The 18,756-nt window shown below is 33.9% G+C and overlaps 1 long non-coding RNA gene across 10 annotated transcripts; it reads right to left on the bottom strand.

Moving 5' to 3' along the window:
• Window positions 1-4,342: 4,342 nt before the first annotated feature.
• On the bottom strand, window positions 4,343-15,253 carry LOC128241689 (uncharacterized). 10 transcript variants are annotated; one of them, XR_008262435.1, is made up of 11 exons: window positions 14,949-15,253; window positions 11,410-11,535; window positions 9,635-10,981; window positions 9,222-9,322; window positions 8,408-8,530; window positions 7,912-7,973; window positions 7,608-7,735; window positions 6,936-7,041; window positions 6,189-6,312; window positions 5,403-5,493; window positions 4,343-4,886 (listed from the first exon to the last, which is right to left on the bottom strand). It is a non-coding gene; the product is annotated as an uncharacterized LOC128241689 (long non-coding RNA). The 10 variants fall into 10 exon arrangements; XR_008262438.1 differs by lacking the exon at window positions 6,189-6,312 and having other exon boundaries at window positions 9,635-9,748; window positions 10,830-10,981; XR_008262437.1 differs by lacking the exon at window positions 6,189-6,312 and having other exon boundaries at window positions 9,635-9,748; window positions 10,856-10,981.
• Window positions 15,254-18,756: the final 3,503 nt, after the last annotated feature.

Raw genomic sequence — 18,756 nt, 5'->3', positions numbered from 1 at the left:
ATAGCAGCAATAGGTAAAAAATGAATCGAAAATAATCGAATCAAAATGTTTGATATCGGAATCGAATCGAACTTTAAGTGAATCGTTACAGCTCTAACAGGGACCGCTTTAAAAGTAACTACCTGAGCTCGAGCACTGCGCACCTTAAATGTATATGCAATTCATAATTATTCAAGAAGCAATGCAATATTTGGCAGTAGCGTAATGTCATAAAAACTGCATAACAAAACAGTTCATTCAAATTAAGTCCGTTTAATAAACATTGACAAAGATGAACGAACTCGATATTGATATAACATGTTAAAGGGTTATTGTATTAAACAAACTACATAACTAACTTTACAATTGTTAAAAAAAAACTTAACAATTATACAGCTTAATTCCGTATCTCGTACCTACGGTTTGGCGATGACGAAAACTACCGAGCGCATACATCACTCTTTGAAGAAATTTAGGTGTCCGGCATTCACACGCTCAATATGATTTGTGAGCTTTTGTTTACAATATGGCTGTATATTCTCACACGCTTATCAACTAGCACAATATGTATATGAATGGCTTTCATAGGAATAACTTGCGACAAGTCAAAATAAACAGTATTAAATCATGACAGAGAAAATACACGTGTGCTATAAAGTGCGCCTTTGGGAAGTCAACAAAACATAAATCTTGAGGGTTTTGACTTTTTGAGCACACTTTTGTTTTGGCATTACATGCAAACGCAATGTTACTGTTAGCAAAATGTTGCCTTGAAGTATGTCAATGTTATGAAAAATATTTTCAGAATTAATGAAATGTTGCAATATCAGATGCAAGCCCTAATTTCTGGAAACTTCTTAAGTACCTTTAAACAGGTTTAAGCTAATCTCAGTATGTTTGTGTTTCTATATAATGCGTTATATTTACTTCTTTAAGACGTTTTAGACGTTATAGAGGAAATATCATTATACTTATTACAATAAACCATTTTTCATTGATCAAAATCTATTTTAGTTTGTATTTTGGCTAATTGAAATAAGCTTCGTAAGCCTGTTAAGCTTAAGAAGTCTCGAGAAATTGGGGCCTGATGAATGACTTGTGATCATTGTGTGAAATGTCCATAATGTAGTGATATGATTGAAACGAAACGTCCACAATATTAATTTAGGGAAATAGGAAATTTCGTTACATAGAACAAAACGTCAAAGTTAGACATTCCTATGTCGTTCCAAATAGTTATAAACCATTCAACCGAACATACATAAATATATAAAGCAGTACTAATTACCTTCCATCAGTACTTTAAGTACTTTGATTTTGCCTTGTGCGCTTTTTTCAGAAACTCTGTTGTAAGATCAAGAAATTGGCATGCCATGAAGGTGATTCACTAGTCAAGACAGCTTAATTCTAATAAGCTTTTGAACGCACTAAATTAGGAAACCCATATCTACTCTGCTCTAATGCCTTCCTTGTTGATATTTGATGAGCGCTAAAAAGGAATAGTTGTTTTGCATCGTCCATATGCGTGCCTGCTCTTATACCTGGTAATCGATATGTGTTTAATGCACGTCGGCATAGTAGTTTTTAGCTGCTGTTGTTATCTGTATGATTAAAATATCGCAACCTGTTCTAAATATGTCAGAACTTTTAACTAGGGACAAGATGACATTGTCTTAGTGAGATTTTTTTCCACCGTTATCCAACTTCATTTTCATGCTCATATCGATATAAAATTGTATTTATGAAAAGTATATGTTTTAATATTGTCTTGCATCACGATGAGTTAACAACAAATAGTATATCAATAGCAAAATCAATGTTACAGGATGACAGCATATCCTCGACTGTCAGTTAAAACAGCACAAGATCTACTCGGTCTATCATTCCAATTCAAAGTGCGACGTATAAAGTATTACCTTAGACGTGAGTTTCGAATGGTCCTGGACGTTGCCTTGTGCATTACAGCGGATGTTACACTGGAAAATGCCACATACGTGCCTTGTCTTAAACATGAGCATTGTCTTGGGAATGTCCCACGACGTTGCCATGTTGCTTTACAATTTGCTCCTGACGTTGCTGTAAACATTTAACATGGGTGTTGCCTAGTGAGCTGCCCCGGGCGTCGCCCGTTGCATAAAACGGGACATTGCCTTTGGAAATGTTCCAGCCAAAGTCATACATATAGCCCTGGACATTGCCATGTATATCACTTTCGGAGTTGTCGTTTCGTACGTGGTTATGTATATAACGTTTGGCATAGCATTGTAAATTGCCCCCATCGTTGCCATGTATATATAATTGAATATTACCATTAGAATTGTGAAAGGCGTCTTGGAAGAATGCGATGTATGTAGCCCTGTGAGTTGCTTAAGGAGCTGCCCCGGACGTTGCCATTACGCATACGATGTGTTTGTTTAGGAATCGCCTCGGACCGACCTTGTAAAAAAACAACGCTTGTGTTGCCTCAAACGTTTCCATGTAAACTACCCCGGGTGTTATTGTAGGTGAAGCAACTTATGTTGTTCTGTATATAATCGTGCATTTTGCATTTAAAACGTCCCATCGACATTGCCCTCTTTAAGTAATTGTCCTAGCCGTTAACATGTAAAAACCTATGAGCTTTGCTTTTTTAGACATTTCGCTGCGTATAATATTTGGGCTGCCTTGGGATTAGCCACAAACCATTTCCATCTTGAACCACATGAACCTTGACGTTGCTTTGGGAATTGCCCATGAGTTTACTGTGTTAATATTGCATTGTTTAATATTGCCTAAGGAATTGTCCGATGGCGTTGCCATACGTATAACAATAAACGGTTAACTGTATATAACCCTAGGTGTTGCCTTTTCTGTAGTTGTTCACATAAGTATTGCAATGTGTCGCCAATTCTATATGCCTTTCACAAACAAAGCTAATTAAAAAATTCCTTCATTACCATTGATAAGACAGACTTTTTATAGTGTACCATCTTTACCAACATTGCTCTTATTCTCGGGGCTACCTAAATTCCTTAAAATACGCCGTTTTGCAAGGCAAGCCCAACAAACTTGTATTTTATGTCAAGGGAAGGAACTCTAAGATTTAAAACGGTATTTAGCATCGAAGAGTTCCTTAACATGTGTTTACTTGACATCCATACATGTACCTATAACTAAATGCAAAATCGACTAAGATAACAACCAATAAGACATATTTCTTGAAATTGCACAGTGGTAAAATATTGAACATCTTAATGACAAATGGCAAAACGAAAAGAAAGTGATAATTGATCAGTTAGTATTAGTATCAAACTTATCATTAAAGGTCACATTTATGTAGTAGTAATCCATGTTTGGTCGTAACTCTGACTTTACTGAACATAATTTTGCCTGTACAGTAGTGTCCCTTTCGTTCAGCTGAAGTTTGGTTAAAGGCAGCTAGATTATAATTATATGATAACTATTAAAAAATCACTTAAAATTGTGTCATGAAGACAGTTTAGAGAACGTATAATTTTATTCAACGAAACAGATTATTAATCTTAACGATAGTTGGAATTAATACCTCTGCTAAAATGGATTCACGATGTATTCATATTGATACATACATGTATAATGTTTGTTGTCGTGTATGCTTCTTGTGCGTGCGTAGTTTTAAACCTTGTAATTGAGTGGTGTGCAATGAAACTGGCATATTAGGGTTTATCCGGTATCGCTCTTTATAAGGTTTAAATGTTGCCATTTGTTAAAAATGTATCACAATGTTGTATCCACTGCCAATACTATTTGTCTGAGTGTGATATGCTCACTGCCCACAGTTATTCAACTGTGACTACAACGGAAATTGTGTATTTTCCATTAGTTAAATCTTGTTCTTAATTTGTGTTTAATTTTATTTATTTTATTTTAAAATAATAATTAATAAGATTAAACTTAGTTCAAATTAAACATGATTTACTTGTAAAGTATATATAGTAGTGTCCCTTTCTTGAAAAACATTGCGAGGGTAGATAGAACGGTAGCTAAGCCATCAGTTAAAGAAATCAATAAGGTGCATGTTAGTTGGTTACATATCCAGGTGAATAAAGACACGCTTTCCAACAAAAAAAGGCATTTTCCAGCATCTGCATATGTGATTTTGTTGTGATTTATTCCCAAAAGGCTCATTAATATCTGTGTTTTATATAAAGGGAAGAAACTCTATAATCTAAAAGAGGATTCAGCTAAAAAAGTTCCTTTACCTTTGTTTACTTGTCATCCATACTAATTACTATAAATAAATGCAACAAAAACAAAGAACAAATCCAATAAGACACATTTTGACATATATCGGCACAAGAATAAACACCTAATTGGCATATTGCCGAACGAAAGAAAGTGATCATTGCTGTTTACAATTTTATTGTTCACGCAAAACATACAGTATGAGAAAAGATATAAATACATGTAATGCAGAGTACATATGTACTAAAGTATAAATATAGGGCGTTCAACCAGACTATAAGCGTTCTAAATATATCTAATTTATTCAAACAAGATACATATTCAGATTAATTAACAGTTCAATAATATTAAGTGAAAGCCAGGTAAGATTTACAGTGTTTTACATATTGTCATGACAAATTTGCTACCATTCATTAGGTTTGTTTGGTCATTCTCGTTCATAATACATAAAAAACCAAGAATATGTTCAATATCTTTGTTTACATAGTTCAATAATCTACGCTCACATGTGTGTTTAACACATGTATAGAATATTGTAATTTTGAAATATTTCATAATACAGAGGCAATTGTTAGAAGCAATCCTTTGACCGAAATGCATTGCTGTTATTATAATAAATGCTGGACACAACAGGATAAAATCCTTCCAGCTAAAGTCTTTTGTAACCTCCAGATCAGTATTGCAGTTTGCACGTATTGACATATCTCAAAGAGAACATTTGCATTAATGATTCATTCGCAAGACACAGTAAACTATCCGGTCTCAGAGTCCTATGGTTACTTGTGGTTACTTGTTTGTGAAATGTCAGGTCTCTACACCATCTGATGGATAAGGTTTCAAAATTGCCAAAGTTGCGATTTATTTAACCTTAATATTCATAGAATGTCAATTGAAGATGGGTGCATTGTTTCAGTAAAAACATGCAAGGCTTAGCCAATTGGCTTACCGCAGTAAATCAATTAAGTAATGACACACTCTGTTCATCTGCATTTGTAATAAACTTGGGACATAACTTATATAATGAATACCTGGGGTAAAACTGCTATAACAGCTTTAAAATATCCGCGAAAAGATGTTACAAATTAAGTTATAATTTGTCTTGCCTCTTTAGGGAAAATATCAATGTCAATTGTCAACCGTCATAACTTTGCACAATTAAGCTAAGTATCCTTTTTTATAGAATTATGTTAAAAATAGAAGGACAGCTCCATGATATTTACCTGACAACCAAGAACAACTTTAATACAGGAATTTCTCATGTGACCTCCAGATCAGTGATTCAGTGTTGAATATCGGGGCGTATTGGCCTTCCTGAAAGAGACCATTTGTACTTAAGAACCAATCGCAAACACATCATTTCAATTCATATAAACTTAACTTAACAGGTACGTGGAATAAGGTAAAACAATTACGTATGAAATAAAGTCAATCATTCAAGAAACTTTATATAAAGTCGGGTATATGATAAAAAGAAACATAACCTCAATGAGCTATTCTCGGACATTAATAACAAACATACATAACATAATTGGACTTAAAAATAAACTGGTGAACTGTAAATAAAAGTTCCCGTGGCTAAAATACTATTTTCATTAAGCTTGTCTAAGATGAGATCATAGGGCAGGCAGTCAAATGCTTTTGAGAGGACCATTAAAGCTAGGGCGACATATTTGATCTCATCAACGGCTTTTTCCAAGGGTCATCCACTACCCTCACGGGGTATTTTAACATATATATGTTGTTATGAAAGCTGTCATAAAAGCAGAATGAAAACATATATCAATATGAATAATGATCAGTTGATCATTAATGACCCGTTCATATAGCTCGTTTAATAACATAAAGCCTTTTGGGTGTATTGTCATCAATTTCGAGCTTAAATTTAAAATACTGGCAATTTTAAGACAATTTCAGTTTGATTAAAACAATGTTAAGAGAGATAAACTACATCGAATCAACCCCCTTGCCCGGTTTAGCAGGTATTTAGTCCTTACTGCAACTAGTACCTGCTTGCCCAAAAACTGCAGGTTTGCCCTATTCTTTTTACAGCGGTCAAAGAGAGACAACTGTGATATCTTTTGATGAATCCAATGTCGTTCACATTTTGGTGTTGTGTCTCCGGCATATCACCTACCAGTTTGTCAAAAAAGCAACAATTTTGTGAAAACTTGATGATGATATTTTACTATTTTAATCATGTACTATTGTCTCGAATATGATAAACGGTCGTCTCCAAAAGTTATCTGCAGCCTAACATAAAGACGACACAACAATAAAATTAAATTTGATAAAGACTAGACAAAAATAAACATAACATTGATAAGCCCAATATACTTGAATAGTCTTCAATTAGATGTTGCTACAATAAAAAAGTGCATTAATCTGCAATCAAATACAGCGAAATCTTTTATCGATAAAGACACATACTTACGAAAGGTGTTCACAAACTCATTAAACGAAATATTGCCATTATGTCAAAGGTTTTCATAAAATAAAAGTAAAGTAGGTGTGTTTGGCAGCTCCCTCTGTCATTTCCTTCTCCTTCAGTAGGAGGTTGCTTACGTGATACTTCAATATGACCTTTTCCGTAAACAATACATCATTTCAGCAATAAAGACAATTCTAAACAATTGTGTTCACCTTAACCCCATGATTAACCAATAGACAAATGACATATGGCTATAATGGCTCAACAAGTAAGTGTTTTGAAATAAGTCGTTACCCACATGTATCACATGTATCTAGATATCTACCTGTGATTCTGGATATTCATCGGACAAAAAAAGGCCATATCCTGTTAGGAATAATAACATGTGACCTCCATATCAGGAATTTAGTGGAAAAGTAATATTCCTCTTTCTGAAAAAGAAAAATGCACTTACGATTAAGTTTAATACACAGTAAATTGTTTAGCCTCAATAAGCTTCTAAACTAACTACAAAGGTACTAAGGGTTAGAGAATCTATTAAAGATGAGAAACAACACATCAATTATACAATTAAAACAACAGTGACAAGCCCAGAAGTCGAACATTCAAATATAATCCAGCCCACATTTACCCGTTTTTAAACCCAAACTAGATCAGAGGGCAATGTTCTGTTGCCTTCTTCTTAATTCAATCAAAATATCAACATGCAAGGCAAGTAAATGTGAGCCTTTATTGTTATGATGCTCTGAATCAGTTTGATATACCTCAAAGTTTGGGGTAAGATCTGACTATTTTAGAGTTAATTTACAAACCGTAATGCCAACATATTGAATTGAGGATTGAAACTACTAAGTACAATATATTTACTCTTATAAGTAACTTTTATATGTAACAACGAGTACATGACTGCTTAATGTAAAAAATTAATGTGTCAGGCAATTGTATCTTTAATGCAAGTATCATCTATCAGATATGCCAATACAAGTGGACGACTTACACTGAAACCCTAACACTGATGTCACAAGAAGCACTTCCTGGAAGTGTGGTGTTCTGGGTGGTCTGGCATTTACCAACAATGCTGATAGATGGCTAAGTAGATCACAGCCTGACATCATTCAGCTACGCCTGAAGTAATATACATAATGTTCACGAAACGTTAATTGTATTGGTGTTGTTAGTACATAAGTATTCCCATTGGTTTTAGAATGACATAAGACACCAGGAAATATATGTCAGAATTTCCTATGTCAAATAGACAAATAGTTTATACATTTACAAAACAAGTGTATGATATACCTTACTTTATTCATTTGGTCACCTTTCCCATGTTCCGCATTTTTAACCTGTAAGAAGAAACTCGGTCCTAAAAAGAAATAAAAAGAAAACAGTAACACAAAACAAATCATTCCAAACAAGTGTTTTCCACTGAACAAAAAGGCTTTCCCTCACAAAGCTTAATCTTTGTCACGGATTAGCCAAAACGGATAAATCAAACCGTTTTTGTTTTGTAAAATATAACAAGCGGAAACAGTCTTTGTTAAAAGAGAAAATTCAGGTTGGTTCAAATGATCAATTCAGATATATCTTAAATGTTTCATACATTTAACCTATAAGAGGAATATATATATGTTCAAGAAGAATCAGGATATAACAGTAACACAAAGCAGGTGTTTTTTACTTAATCATACTCTTTTCTCATACAAAGCCTGATCTTTGTCATGTTTAAGCCAAAAACGTCATTAAAAAGCCAACCCTACACACTTTATTTTAAATGTAAGATATAATCTTAAACATTACCTGCATTTCTCAAAATGTAAATCATCAGTTAAACACCAGTCCAAGGGGTACAACTGTGATACAGCGAAAGCAGAAACCAAGCTTGTCAAAGTCCGAGGTAGTTTATTCGGCATACCGCCTCATCTGAATGTAAATTGAAAAACTGCCAATGTTTTATAAATTCAGTTATTTAACATGGCGTTTATTAAGAAAATATTCTATCAACACAAGTGCAAGTAGCTGTAGCAAGTCAACTTCTGAATCAACAGGCAAAAATAAAAACAAGACAATACTGATAGTAATGATATTAAAATTTTCTTAAAGATTCAGCTTTTCGATTGTTGAATGAGAGAAGTAATATTAAAATTACTCAAGTCAACAAAGACATTTATTTTTCAATTCTTCCATCCGACATTTATAAGTTATTAACCAAATCCATAAAAACTGTCACCGAGTGTTCAGAAAATCACTGTCAAACATCCGAATACAATGTTCTGTTTTTCTTCAGATATGTATGCAAGCAAGGCACCGACACTGTAATTTGAATCAGTTGTCATAATCATTTAAGTATGTTTTTCATTTGCGATAAACCTATCATATATCAAACAACTAAACGGCACTTTCAATCTTGAAATAAATGCCCATTTGTTTAAAACGGAATTTGTTTTGTTAAGCAAATAAAATTTCATATCTTCAAACCAGGCCTTGAGCTTGCAGGATGAATATTATGTGCAAAACTGATGTGAAGACTTTTTTGAGTGTCGTTTATCTTTTATCTCAATATTGAACTATTTTGCAATCATATCAGCCAGTTTTAATAGCAAACTACATCTACCTTCCCTTCAGGTGCAAGCCGGACAACCCTGGACCACATGCTGCCAGAAAGCGCCCTTGGGCCCTTTCGAACAGGAATTCAGTGTTGACTGTCGTTTCTATCTTAAATAGAAAGTTGTTACTGCAAATGCTATCGAGAAACACACTTATCTCCCAATCAAATATATAAACTTAGTGAAATAGAACGTTGAAGTATTGTATATTCTGTGGAAACAGGCGTAGAATTATGGATATTTTAAGGAACATGACACCCTACAAGAAGCCGATATTGCTGGGAAGCAAGCAGTATCGAGCAAAAATAAAATGTTTCGGCAAGTATTGAATGGGTAAGTGGTTGTGCTAATACAGTTTGCAGATAAATTGTGCAAAATGGCTACACTACAAACCCCCTCCCTGATAATTGTCGTTTCTTACTGTAACCATTTCCTCAAGCTAAAGATGATTTTCTACATGAGCAGTGATGACGGTTGCACTGATCCTCAGTTGATCGTATTTCAATGCTGTGCCTTAAAATACCTTCATAATTTCCTGTCAATAAAATTGGTTATTAGTTATTAATCATTATATTCGACTAAAATCCTTTTCTCAAAAATAGTGCATATATCTGGTACAACAGCTTTATATAAAGGGGATACAACAATGATATTACAGATATTAAGCTAACCGATTTTAAACCAGACATAAGGGTATTTATCATAACAAAAACATCATCCAGACTTTACAAGACATTTGCATCAAATTATTACAGGTAAAAATTGGAAAATATTATTTTATTATTTCTTACATACGTTTTTACCCCTTTCTACATATTATGCATACAAATACTAATCTCTGAGCTTGAGATCATATGAGACATATTCTGGTCGGATGTGGCCAATAACAACAACAGGTAGACATCAAGGTAAGATATATGGACTTCATTCAGTATTGCTATGCACAGATTCGGAAATGTTATTATTATTTCCATACAGTCTTAATAGTTCTATACACTCTTAGCACTATTAATTATACCAATAATGAAAGCTAGCTTTAAAGCACTTAACTCGGGATAAAACTGGAGACAAAATGGTACACAAGGTAGATTGCATTTTGTTTAAATCTTGAGCATGTAAAAGGGAGTATTTATTTAAATGATATTAAATGCAATATACACGATACAATTTGTCGTCAAAGATTTAAAATGCAAAGAAAAATCCCAATATCCATTTACTTATCTTGACACTTGACACTTCAGTAAAAATGATGTTGACTTAATACTTTCAAATGACTAGGACAGCCGTATATCTAGGTCTGAAATAAATCCAAGTTGATATACAAACGTCATGTCTTATTATATTATTTAAATGCGTTACTGAGTTGCTAGCTGAATAGTTCAAAGACAAAACTCTAGCGTATAATATATATTGAGTAAAGAAGGAAACTTGCGTAATATTATCAATTATTTAAATATTGTGAGCAGGACACCAAACAGTAAGCTTTTGTTGGCAGATATCAAGCAGCTCAAGAAAAATGTCTACGCCATTTCAAAATAGAAGTGTCAATTATATCAAAAGTAAAACATGCAACTGAATGTGCGAGCTTCAATGTGCAACATGGTCGCCTTACACACCTAATCCGATAAACATCGGTTCTTACTGTGTCCAATATCATACATGAAGCTGATGTTGATTCTCTGTACTTGAGCAGTGATGCAGGTTTAACTGATCCTCAGCTTGTCGTATTCCGGAGTCGTGTCTCAAGTATTACGCGATATATATCTGCCTGTCAATAACAAACATTTTAAACATGTTTAACAAACTCAGTTATATAAAATGATTACCTCTCAAACAGTGCAAATTGCTGAACACAGCGTTCATCTTTTGTTCCAATTCCAGATACAGAATTAATCTTACAGATAATCAGAATATTTTGTCGGCCATTGGAGTATTTATCATAAATGTGTATCAAATGACTACAGAAAATAGTGGAATATATTTAATCAAACATATGCCCCATTATCATACATTATTTTTATAACTTAAATTATGTATAACATACAGTTATTTTAGAAGCTCCTTATTCATATAAACGTCACAAGTGTGCAGTCCATATAAATGTTTAGCCCGTACTATACACATTTTTACATCTAATATTATGTATAAATTACTGTAATTTTAAAAGCTTCAAATACTTCGGTCTATATGCTTTACCTAGCCATCTACCTTCGATTCTGGTAACTGCCGGACAACCACTCAGGATCACATCCCACAAGAAAGTGCCTCAGATAACCGAAGGTACAGAGTACCAGTATGATACGAGTGCACGTATAAGGCCATCTGAAAGGAGCCATTCGCCAATTTAAGTGACATTTTTTTTGAAATCCAATTACGAAAGAAACACTTCATCGATCATTTTGGTGGACATTTAACAGCTTGAAAACAGAAACAACTATACTTTTGCGCAAGCTATTGAAAAGAGCCCAAATATGTGACAATCAATATCTGTGTATCTAAAGTCTATCAATCAAAGGGAGAAAACTCCAATTTGAGTTATAAATAGCCACTGCTGTTAACATTTAATTGTTGCGACTTACGCTTGAAAAGTCCATTTTTACAAAATTCGTTTAATGAATTAAAATATTTGTTAAAATTGAACTTGTCATAGATAAGATTATTCAGATTAAGAAACGCCAATACTGATCGATACATATTTTCCTGCATTTTTACCTGAGAAAGAACTGCGTTTAATTACGAATAATTCTTGAATATTCAAATATGATTTAAATTGTATGTGAAGGTTTGAATTTACACAAGGACGCAGTGTACAAGGCGAAAAATTGTCCATATATGGGACGAATCATTGTTTTGAAATAACTTCTAAAAACAACGAACCAAGAGCTTTATAAGTTTGCTGTTTTAAAAGAATGATGTTTTAAAATTATAGATCCCACGAATGTGTTTATTCTTTGTTGGCTTTGTGACATTTAAACAGACATGTTGAAAGGCGTAAACATTTGTTTTCGTTCAAACAAAATAGTAAGTTAAGCCAGGTGGATAGGATTTTCCCTTCCGTCTCTAAACTTACGTTATACACGCTCACTCCTCATCATTTGTATAATATCATTCGACGTTTAGTCCGTTGTCGGAACACTATTAATAAACTAGCATACTATTTAAATCCGTTTAAATCCGTTTGTTTTTTATCATCTGTAATTTAACAAAGCATAGCTGAAAATTAATTCTCATGGGTTCTTAAAATGTTGGTTTCATAATTATATTAACTCCAATGCGCGTATTTTGTGCTTAAAATTTTCTCAATCAAAATAAAGGTTATTTAAATACCCCAATACATGTAAGGAATAATACACCTTATGAAACTCGACTCTATCTGAATGTGGGTCACTGATGTATAGCTCCTTTACAATTACTGCGCCATATGTTTGTTTTGACGGGATCCCTTTCACGGGTGGTTAGTAATGTTTACATTCTGTAACGTTAATAACATATCAGGTATCATTGCAATCAAATTAACGAGCTAAAATAGTAAAATGTCCTTTCAGTACATGAGTTAAATAACCCAGTGTTTGTCCATTTGGAAATACTGGCTGAATTGAAATTATAATATTATTCTCCTTTTGTTATATGGAGTTTCATTTCCTTCAAATTCAGCATCGTTTACCAAAACCCATATCCGGAATACTTTTCGAGGCACAGGCGATGAATGTGTTTAAAATATATCACTGGGCTTGCAGTTAAAGCCCAAAGGATTAAGTCACAAAAAGGAGCTATTCTAGCTTAGCGGTCATATGAAGAGTTAAATAAGCAAAAGTTAAGCTAAACACATTAGTCGGAGTATAAGCATTCGGCCCATGATTGCGTTAGATACATTTTACTACAGAAGTCCATTTTTATCTACAATTTGAGTAGTTCGTTTTTTATTTAAATTCCAGTAGATGTAAAAAGGTATTATTGCATTGATATTCAATAGATTAAAACTGTTATTTAATGTAAAAGACACATTGCAGTGAGTCATCAATTATTATAAATGCACAGAACATTTCCTTTATTGACATAGTTATTTGGAAACTTACTATTTGTGGGAGAATGTTGATATACACCATTAGATAACTAAGACAACCGCATTGGAAAGTCCGAGATTTGCCCAACTCAAAAGGCACCCAGCTATTTGGTTGAAAACAAGACAGTTAACATTTGGATATTTTATTTCCAACATACCACCTTATCGGCCTGTTAATAAAAGCACCAAAGATACTACTATTGTAGCAAGGTACAGTTTTAATTAGAAAGATAACTCTTGGTAAAAATGCTAGTCGGTTTAACAGGCAAAATCTCCTTGTGATTATGATTGTTAAACACCAATGATTTTGCTGGAAAATAGTCATATGATCACTGGTTTTCATTGTGTGCAACAGTTGAATCATCAGGTCAGACATGTTTTACTTTTTTATGTTTGTTATGTGATAATTCACACACAAGGGTCAGTATTTGTTTGAATGTGTTGTCTTTTGTATTTGTAATGTTTTTGATTTTTTTGGAATGATTTATAGTCCAATCGGCTATATTTATTTAGTTTGTTTCATAATTTCAGTTCAGAGTTGCTCATTTTAGTATAAATCCATAACACATGACTTTTTTGTATGTAGTTTACAGCTGATAATCAGCATTTCAATAACAAAGACACCGTGTGTGTGTGTGTGCGTGTGTGCGTGTGTGCGTGCGTGTGTGTGTGCGTGCGTGCGTGCATGCATGCTTGCATGCGTGTTTGTGTGTATGTGCGTGCGTGCGTGCGTGCGTGCATGCGTGTGCGCGTGCGTGCGTGCGTGCGTGAGAGAGAGATCTAATACCTTGAACTTCACACTATCAAAATCGTTCACAAGCTCCATCATTTACCATTGACGTTAGTGTGAGAAAAGCATGTCTCCAAACTATTACAAGCAGTTGGACACGGGCTAAGAGCATTTTGACCAGGGTTATAAGTGTAAGCAATAGCATTACAATTGTTATTTTACTGAAACAAACAGCTATGTTTCCACGAATCAAAGTTGTCCTTGTCTTCCAGCTGGAGCTTTCAGGATTAAATTATTTTGTTTGTCGAATATAATTCCAGCAGACATAGAAGTATTTTCATCTCAGTTTGTAATATGATGCAACAATGAAAGTTCAATGACGGAAATGACGTCTTAAATTAATTGTCTTAATGATTTGGGTAAAAGCCAATCATTAACTTGATTAAGATCACGTAAATGTATAGAAACTTTATTTATTAAAGTATCGATGAAAACTACATTTTTTGAATGTTTGAAATAGTATATTAATCAGCTGTGTAAATTTTTACAAGAATGCATTGTGTACAGCAATAAATCATTGTTTTGAACAAACTACATTATGCATAAAACTACATGAGAACATTTCACTGGAGGCATTCTCCTGATCAAGTGCTTTGAATATGTTTGAGACATAGAGGCATGTTTCTCTAAACACAGTAATCGTTTAATATCTGGCTAAAGGGCTTTTCCCTGTCGTTTTTATTGTATGTTTATGGAATTTAATAGTGATGTACATGTTTATACTGTAATTGAGTGTCGTAATATGTAAACATCTAAATAACTCTAGGGCTAAAATGAAAAGTAAATATATACTATTTTTGAAGAATGACGTTAACACAAAATCTACAAAAAAATATTAAATAGGCAGGTAGATTTGCATAATTCTTTATTATCTTAACTTACCTTTTCAATACAACACGTTTAAGATTATTCCCTCATTCCTAATCATCTGTATAAGTATTTGTACATGTTTTAGCTTTAAGAACACTCTTTATAATCCAGCTATTTAATTTAAATCCGATTCAAATTCATTGCGTCTGCAAATTAGCAAGTCTTACTAAAATTAAGTTCCTCACGATTTCTCAAAAGTTTGTATTCAAATTGATATTAACTCAAAACTAATGAGCGTGTCCTTTGCTGAATTAAAAAAAATACTTCCTTTTAACTCTATTCTCGCATGAGAAGTAAACACTCGACTCTATAGTCGATGATCAATATGTTCTTTATACATACTGCACATTATTTTGTGTTAACGGGTTTTCTTACACATCCGTGACCTTACCATGCGGTAAACATATACAAATATCTTGATTCCGGAAGGAAAATTAAAACGCTTCAAAATACAATTTCATTTAGCTTTGAGGAACAATGTTTTTCAAGAGTTAAATAAACTCCTTTCCAATATGCTATGGTGTTATTAGGAGGACAATATTAAACAAAGGAATACTTTTCAGGTGTAAATTAGATGTGTATACTTGTGCCGTTGTACACAATCAAAATAAATGCCTAATTAGTTGTATCCTTAGTTTGTTTTTCATTTATTTATTTATTCAAAAATGGATGCCATGTAAACAAAAGTTAAAGAACTCTTCGAAGCTGAATACCATTTTAGATCCTAGAGTTTCTTCCCTTGATATACTATAAAATATGTTTAGCTAGCCTTGCACCACGGCGTATTTAAGGACTGGCGCTAGTCTCGGGACTTCGTACAATCATTGTAAAGAAGGTGCATTTCGAATACATTTATCAATAATGCATTTTAATAGGTATAACCCAGGGTTATAAACATGGCATTGCCCGGAGTAATCCGTAGGGCAACATTCACGGTTATTTACATGACATTTTTAGGGGCAATTTCCAAGGCAACGCTTAGGTTTACATGGAAGGCAAAGTTTGTTGCAAATCCCAAGACAATCTCCAAGGTTATACGCATCGCAATGTTCTGGGTTATATACATGGCAAGGTCTAGGGGAATTCGAAAAGCAACACTTAGGGATATAGACATGAATACGACCAGAACAGTAACCAGAATGCAGTGGTTATAAAGAGTGCAGAGTCGAGGGCAATTCCAATTGCAACACGCAGGGTTTTACACAAAACAACATCGGTTGCAACACCTACGACAGCAACCGGGGTTATATACACATACTTTGTATTCATGACCTGGTCAGTCCTAGGCGATTCCCAAAGTAACACCCAGGGCTATAAGCATCGGCAACTTCCGGGAAGCTCCGAAGGCAGTAGTCACAGGTAAAAACGTTACAATACCCTTGACAATTCCAACAGTAACGTCTCAATGTATAAACTTGGCAACGCTAGGGGAAGTTCCAAAGGTAAGTTACATACATGACAATATCTGGGGTTCAATGGATGAAAAAGTCCGGGGCATGTTTCAAGGCAAAGCCCTGTGCTTTGTAAAGGGTTAAAGTGAATAACAAAGTGTTAAGAAAAAAAAAATTGCAACGTTCAATCAAAGGGCATTTTAACAGGTTTACTTTTTTTAAAAATGCTAGCAATGATTTAAATTTAGTAATATGAGTATCATTTAAAGATCATGGTGCTGAATAATAAAGAACACAAGGGGTGTGTGCAAGAGGAGTTGCAGTAACAGATGTCTTCGCTGTACGGCGCATTCCTGCAGTAAGTAATTAAGTGCACATTACTTTTCTATGTCTGAAAGTCGAAATACATGTATTTTAAATTTTGGCTTCAGCATTAACAGATCATTAAAAGGTCCTACCAAAGTTCCTATATTTTGATCATAGTGCATCAGGTCCGTTTGTTGAAAAAGGTTTGTTGTTTTTCCTCATGATTTTTTTTTATTTATTTGCAGGTTAATTGTTATTAAATTATTTGTTTTCAGTCTTTGAACATGTATGTGAAAAGTGTTTATAAAACACATGCACAGGACCCACGCGCTATCAATAACATAACAGCTTGTTAATAGATTGGTTCTGGTATTAAACAAGCAAGTCAATTCAGAGGGTGAGGGTCTAGCGGTATAGGAGACCACCTCTCACCCATGGGAATATAGGCTTCAGTCTCAACAGGGGGTACTGTCTCGTAGCGTCTCCAAATTAGCACCGGTAATAGATCCTACTCAGAAAGCATTTATCTTTTGATTACGACTAAAGTCAGCTTTCATCAAGAGCTGCATATTAATATTAACTTAAAGTCTAGATTTTGCTTAAATATAGCTCAGTAGTAATTGAGGAATGTTCTAACACTGACCTAAAATCATTGTGATAGAGCCGCATCAGGAAGGCAGTCAATAATAATAACGGTACAGTTTAAGAATATACATACATATATATATGACGACTTAAAGACGACTTTAAACATCTGTGACATAACACATGCAGATGACGTTGCATGTAGTACTTATTTGAATAATGTTACAGGTGACCATCAGAAAAATCTGAGGTCCAACAGTAGTTGAAACGAGCTTTAAATTCCTAGTGTACATAGATGATTATTCAATTATTCACTGCCGTTTGGGACAATGTAGGCGGTCCCCCTTTACGTTTAGATGATATCAACAATGCAGTAACCACGGAAACACATAGTCATGATCCGGCCGTGTTCCCGGACAACAAATACCAGTTGAGCGTATCAGAAGGCTCATCATTTCATTGCAAGAAAGAAAATTGAATACAAAATATATGCACACGTGTATTAGCAGATGAAAAGTTATTTGAATTTTGCATTTTGAATGAATAGCTTACTTGAATTAATACATGCACGTTTGTTTCTGAAACATTATGATTCGAACTTTTATTGCAAAACATTGTCGTCAATATTAAAACACTATCTTGATATAATGTGTTGCTTTAATGAACTATTTCATATTAATAGTTCAGAAGAAGTGTGACATTTAGAAACATAGTGTTTAGTGAAACCTGAAAGGATTACTAAATTTAATACCCACTCAAATTTGAAACACAAAGTTTTATAGTAATGCATGCATTAAATTTTACACAATATTCTAAAAATAGAAATTACTACCGAGAAAAAACTTTGGCCATACCTTTTGTTGTTGTGTGGTGATGGTGTTAAGGGTAGTTATTACACATACATTTCTGTATTTGTTCAATAAATCAGTTGAATTGAGCCCTGATGTCAGGGGCATCAACGCCAACCGTTTATACGTTGTATTAGGTGATTGATTTCTGGTGGGTTTATTCGGATGAGAGTCAAATGGCTAGTCAGCGAACTTCCACACCAAGGACACTTTCACCACCAGGTGACCTACTAATGTGGCATAGTGACACCTGAGGCTTTATATTGTACATGAGCGCATACAGTATGTTAATTTATGAGAAATCCCGGACTGTTTATATTTGGCGGCAATGCAAATCCTGGGCTAGAAAATTCAAATCTATGTATTAAAAGATCGTTCTGATGCAAATCCGTATACCATCAGCAAATGAAAGGCTCATTTTCAAATCTGATTTAGTTTACATTGGGTAGTGTTATATAGTTAGTACAAAATGTTATTGTCTTAGTGCCAAAAAGTTAATGGTGATTCTCTTGCACAACTTTCCCCGGGATTCAGACAAAATTATGTTGTCATTGCGAAATGTTGGTTGACATTTATGGAAAGGGAAATGTACTATGAGTACGACAGATCTGTAACAGGTCATGAACATTGTTTGACCGTTTGTAAAACTTAAAAATATGTAAAATAAGTAAATTGTTCTACTCGTGTACA

This window comes from Mya arenaria, chromosome 7, assembly GCF_026914265.1.
Source record: "Mya arenaria isolate MELC-2E11 chromosome 7, ASM2691426v1".
NCBI lineage: Eukaryota > Metazoa > Mollusca > Bivalvia > Myida > Myidae > Mya > Mya arenaria.
This window is presented reverse-complemented; position numbering and strand designations above follow the sequence as displayed.